The sequence below is a fragment of the Diachasma alloeum genome, unplaced genomic scaffold (genome assembly GCF_001412515.2).
Source record: "Diachasma alloeum isolate Michigan unplaced genomic scaffold, Dall2.0 Dall_scaffold_00536, whole genome shotgun sequence".
In the NCBI taxonomy this organism is placed as follows: Eukaryota; Metazoa; Arthropoda; class Insecta; order Hymenoptera; family Braconidae; genus Diachasma; species Diachasma alloeum.
This window is the reverse complement of record NW_021680668.1, coordinates 182158-188157: the sequence shown is the minus strand read 5'-3', so window position 1 is coordinate 188157 and position 6000 is coordinate 182158. Positions and strand designations below refer to the sequence as shown.

The 6000-nt window shown below is 34.0% G+C and overlaps 1 protein-coding gene across 1 annotated transcript in view; it reads right to left on the bottom strand.

The window, feature by feature from the left end:
- LOC107042906 (translation factor GUF1 homolog, mitochondrial) overlaps positions 1 to 6000 on the bottom strand; it is a gene marked incomplete at its 5' end in the record, with an annotated part of 168060 nt that overhangs the window by 10245 nt on the left and 151815 nt on the right.

The window sequence follows — 6000 nt, the reverse complement described above, 5'->3', positions numbered from 1 at the left end:
TATGTCTATTGACTTGGACTTATAAATGACTGGAGATTTATGTGCCCATCAATATTAGCCAATGAAAATGATTTGTATGGAAAAAATAGTTGCATTGTATTTTTTATCAAGGACAGACCAAGTCACATCACACAGCTCCCGTATTATGTCTATTAACTTGGACTTATAAATGACCAGAGAGTTATGTGCTCATCAATATTAGCCAATGAAAATGATTTGTATGGAAAAAATAGTTGCGGTGTATTTTTTATCAAAGACAGACCGAGTCACATAACACAATTCCCGTATTATGTCTATTAACTTGGACTTATAATTGACCAGAGATTTATGTGCTCATCAATATTAGCCAATGAAAATGATTTGTATGGAAAAAATAGTTGCGTTGTATTTTTTATCAAAGACAGACTGAGTCACATGACTTAGGCTCACAGACTAGACTCAGCTCACGCAGTATGTTTATTGACTTGGACTTATAAATGACTGGAGATTTATGTGCCCATTAATATTAATTAACAAAAACGATTTTTATGGCAAAAATAATTGTGTTGTATTTTTTATCAAAGACAGACCGAGTCACATGACTTAGGCCTACACACTAGACACAGCGCACGCATTATGTCCATTGACTTGGACTTATAATTGACTAGAGATTTATGTTCTCATCAATATCAGCCAACAACAGTGATTTTTGAATAAAAAATCATGATGTTGTATTTTTTATCAACAACAGACCATCCCACATGAGAGAGCTCACGCAGTATGTCTATTGACTTGGATTTAAAAATGACGGGAGATTTATGTGCTCATCAATATTAGCCAATGAAAATGATTTATATGGAAAAAATAGCGGTGTTGTATTTTTTATCAAAGACAGACCGAGTCACATGACTTAGGCTCAAAGACTAGACTCCGCTCACGTAGTATGTCTATTGACGTGGAATTATAATTGACTACAGATTTATGTGCTCATCAATATTAACCAACAAAAATGATTTGTATGGAAAAAATAGGGGTGTTGTAAAAAAGTGAAAGCAAGAAAAATTCTTCAATTTTTATTTTTTAATAATTTTTTTTTCCCTTTTAACCGAAGATATCAAGTAATTTCAAATTCCATGCGTAGGATTTTGCAAATGGGCATATCGAATACCCAAAATAAAATTCCTTCAAAAAAATGGAAAATTGTAGGACTAGATAGGTTTTTACAAATGAAAAAAAGTAAACAAATGACGATTTTCGCTAGAAAAAGCGAAAAAAAAATTTTTTTGATGGAAACTTATGATTGTTTTTTTCGGTTAGAATGTAAGATGATTTTTCGATTTGTTGCAATGTTATTGTTAATTGAGCCGTCCATGATAAAGATCTACATCAAATTATTAGATTTAGTTTTTTCTACAGAAAATCGTCATTCTCATTTTTTTTTGCTTATTAAAAACCTATCTAGTACTACAATTTTCACTATTTTTGAACGAAATATTTATTGGGTATTCGATATGTCCTTCCGATAAATCCGACGTATGGAATTTGAATATACTTGATTTATTCTGTTGAATAACTTAATCTGATGTCAAATGTGGTTTTCTTGAGAATTTACATCTTCAAACATTTTCATTGGACGAAATATAACCAATAATACTTCTTTGTCTGTAAAAATAATGTTCACCAATTACTACATATGGCGCCTGAAAATAAAATGTGCAATGCTTGAGCTAGCAAAAGCAACTCAGCATTATTCCCTCAGTAGTTCATGTTGGCAAAATTCGGAGATAACATAAACGTTGATTATTTTTTCCCATTATTCTTCCGTAATCAGTCACGTCATAGCGGAAAAAAATTTCCAATTTTGTTATTTCCTTGTTTAACGATGTTCAGGCGAGGAGTAGGTAGGATATTTAAAAAATGCAGCCAATTTTATGAAAATGTTCCCTACATTATCGACCATTTGGCAATGTGGTAAAAAATGAAATTATCAATGCTCCTTCTAAACTCATGTATACGTGACAACTTTCGNTTACGTGACAACTTCCGAATGAATTTTTATTGTTGTCTCGTACCTGTAGTTTCTGAAATTTTGCAAGGGATTAAATAACATGTGAAAACAATTTCCATAAAGTTGGCTGCATTTTCAAAATATCCTACTCGTGGCCTGACCATCATTAACGATTCGCTAGCTTTTTTCACGTGAGAGCTGTCAAAGAACGGTGTAATTTTTTTAACGTGAAAAAATTATATCTGAATAACAATGAGCGACTAGTTTACGGGGAATAAATTATATGCATGGAAATTATCAACTACATTATATTTTTTTACCATGATTTTCACACCGTGTAAAAAGACAAGTGTCAAATGATTTTACGGATATGATGGAAATATGTGTTCCACTTGACGAAGAATACTTCATAAATCGTTTAGAAAAAAAAGAGTTATTTTTCATTTATTTTCAGCAAAAAAAAAATCCGCTGAAATATAGATAATAGCCCCGTAAAAAGTACTCTCAGCATTTTTTGTAGTGTTCCACGAGAAATACAAATTTATTATACGTGGACACTCATTTTTCAGGATAAATTCGCCGGACTTCGTGTATAGACTCGCCGTATTTCTATACGCATTTCTCTCGAGCGTATAGGAATAAATCGTATAGAATAATCCCTATAGAATCCCCTATACGATTCACAGGCCAATGAATAGAAACCTCGTGTATAGATTCGCCGCATTTCTATAGATATTTCTCTCGAGCGTATAGGAATAAATCGTATAGAATAATCCCTATAGAATCCCCTATACGATTCACAGGCCAATGAATAGAAACCTCGTGTATAGATTCGCCGCATTTCTATAGATATTTCTCTCGAGCGTATAGGAATAATTCGTATAGAATAATCCCTATAGAAATCCCTATACGATTCCCAGGCCAATGAATAGAAATCTCGTTTATAGAATCGCCAGATTTCTATACGCATTTCTCTCGAGCGTATAGGAATAAATCGTATAGAATAATCCCTATAGAAACCCCTATACGATTCCCAGGCGAATGGATAGAAACCTCGTGTATAGAATCGCCGGATTTCTATACGCATTTATCTCGAGCGTATAGGAATAAATCGTATAGAATAAAAATTCACGTATAGAATGCGATGAAAAAGTATTCGTATAGAAAAACTTGGTATAGAAAATTTTCGTATAGAAAAGTCCGAATATCATATACGAAAAACCTATAGAAATCGTATAGGATCATTCTATACACAATTCGTATAGAAAAGTTCTATACGATTTTTTCATACGTGTAGGAGTACACCATTTGTATTAGGTGTACTCATTTGTACACCTAATAGCACAACAAACCGCGTGAATATTGAATTGTGCTTATTCCATATTGTTGCATCTATTCCCTTTGAAAAAGGTAATAAAAGTCGAGAGGAACGAGACAAGTAATTATTAGGGGGAAACGACGTGCACGAAACAAATGTAATAGAAAAACCTAGCGAATTCGCTGGATAATTCTATTGAATTTCTATTGAACTTTCCAGTTTTTTGCCGATTCTATTGAAATGCTCACTAGAATAGATTCTATAGACAAAGTCAATAGAATTAGATTTGTTAGATAATTATTTCACTGCGAAACCGATTGCTTTTCGATTAAATAACAATATAACACTTCTCCCCCGCCCGCCTGGTATATCCTCCCTCCCGTCCCTTGCATCGATAGCTTCACCGTTCACACAATGTTTATTTTCTTCAATACAATAAAAACTACACAGTCACTGCACGTTTTTCACTTTACCGGTAATACACTCCGCGTAATGAATATAATAATGCAATCCATGTAACTAGCTAAAACATTTCTTACAAAAAAAACGAGAGACGTCAACAGGTACTTACCAGCTATATCCAACGCGCGGGAACAATGATAATAGTGCAATCGATGCCGGAAGTCGCCAGCGCAGACGGCGATCGTATCTTTCCCTCTGGGGAGAAATCGGCATGGGTTGATAAGGTAGGAACCCTCTCGCCCGTGGATTTACATTTTTGTTTTCTATGCCCCAAGGCGATACAGGAGTGTAAATTAACAAAAAAGTTTTTATATCGAAATTTCTTTTTTTTCGCGAGTAAAGTGATAATTCCTTGTGAATTTTCATTGAATTATGCCGAAAAAATACAGAAACCGGAAAGGAAGTGGTGAAGGTGAGAAAAAATTATGTCTTTCGGCCAGAGGGAAGAAACGTGGTCCAAAAAGGTGAGTAGAATCTTTTGTATCAACTTTATTAAGATTGTAGCATATCTTATACGTACATCAAATTCAGCAGAAAATCTTAGCGTTTATTCTTCTTAGAAATGTTACTGAATTCCTATAGGAATTCTATAACAATTGCCTAACAATTTCTATTGAATTTCTATTTTATATACAGGGGTCCCAAAATGAAATGTCATCTCCGCGAGGGTAGTTGGAGCAGGGGGGGGGTCTTTTGGAGACGAAAAGTCAAATAACATTTTTCTAATTTTTTTCGTTTCATTCCCAACCTCCGAATCACACTGATGACTCATTAGCCCACCAGTGCTACACTGACAGAAAAATTTGCTTAGATGTAGATTATATTTACTTGAGAGAAGTAAATTATTTTCAGTGGTTTAAATCTCAGAATGCTTGCGGTTCACGGAACTCGAATGAATTCTCATTTATCACTATCGTTGCGCATTATATCGTGAATATATGACATATCGAAATATTGCAACCGCACAACAAAAAAATCATGAAAACAATAAATACTTGAAGATTAACAGTTCTTCTACGCGATTTGAGTGAGTTTATTTAGGACAAAATCATACTTGAGTACAAGGATATTTTAAAGCATGAGATACTTCTCGGGGAATGTGAGTTCAGATGCCTGGAAAAATTGAACAATTGAAGAAAAATTACTTATGTCAAAAAAATATGTTTCAGATATTAGAAATTTTTTTTTTCAGTGTATGCATCTCACACCATTCCAAACTCACACATAAAAATAAAAACGAACACTCTACAACTCGACCATACCTGACTCTGATCCGTCCTCGGAGCACATAAACATAATAAGTGACAAAAATAATTAAGCCAATACAATCATAAACGTGAAAATTGAAGCAGACTACATTATTCAACATTTTCCACATTCGCATCTTTATCATCGAAACTCATGTCCTTCCATGGTCTCAAATTTTTCGCTTCCCAACTCTACATCTTGGTAGAGTTTCTGGGAATTCTGAAGTCCCTCTGGATCTGCAACTACATATCAATCATTTCTCAACTTCTTCTGAATCACATAGGGTCCTTTAAACTGTGGAATCAACTTTTTGGAAACTCCAGGGGTGCATTCAAAAATCCTCAATACTACTAAATCGTCTTTTTCATACTCATTCGGTTTACATCTCTTTTGGTCAACATATAGTTTATTATATTCTTGGGCCTTCAGAATTTTCTCAGCGGCCTGCTCTCGCGTTTGTTTCATGCGTAGGAAATTAAATTTATAAAAATCGATTCTTCAAATGAAACTGCCAAGAAAAATTTAAAAACTGCCCTCTGCAGGTCCAACCAAGATTTTTCAATTTTATGCAGACTATTTTATCGACACAATTAAAGCTGAATATGAATGTAATGATCTGAATTTTGATTGGCTGTCAATTAAACTCTGAAAATAGGCCACAAGGTGCAAAAACACCTTGACTCGGCCTCATTTCTCGCTCAGCGCTCGACAAGATGAGTACTTCTTTTTCTCACAGGATATACCCAAAAGGCTACGGCCACGTGCCTCCGGAACGATTGTTCTTTGGAAAACGCACAATAAATTCTTTTTATGAACACTGTCTAGACAAATTTTTGAGAAAACATTTTATTAATTTTTATTTGAGAGAATTGAAGACTATCGGGTCACATTTTTTAGAGATTTGAGCACTTATTTTTGATATATTTGAATTGAACATAATCATTTATAACCTCATTTATTTTTGCAAAACACGTGTTTTTTCATG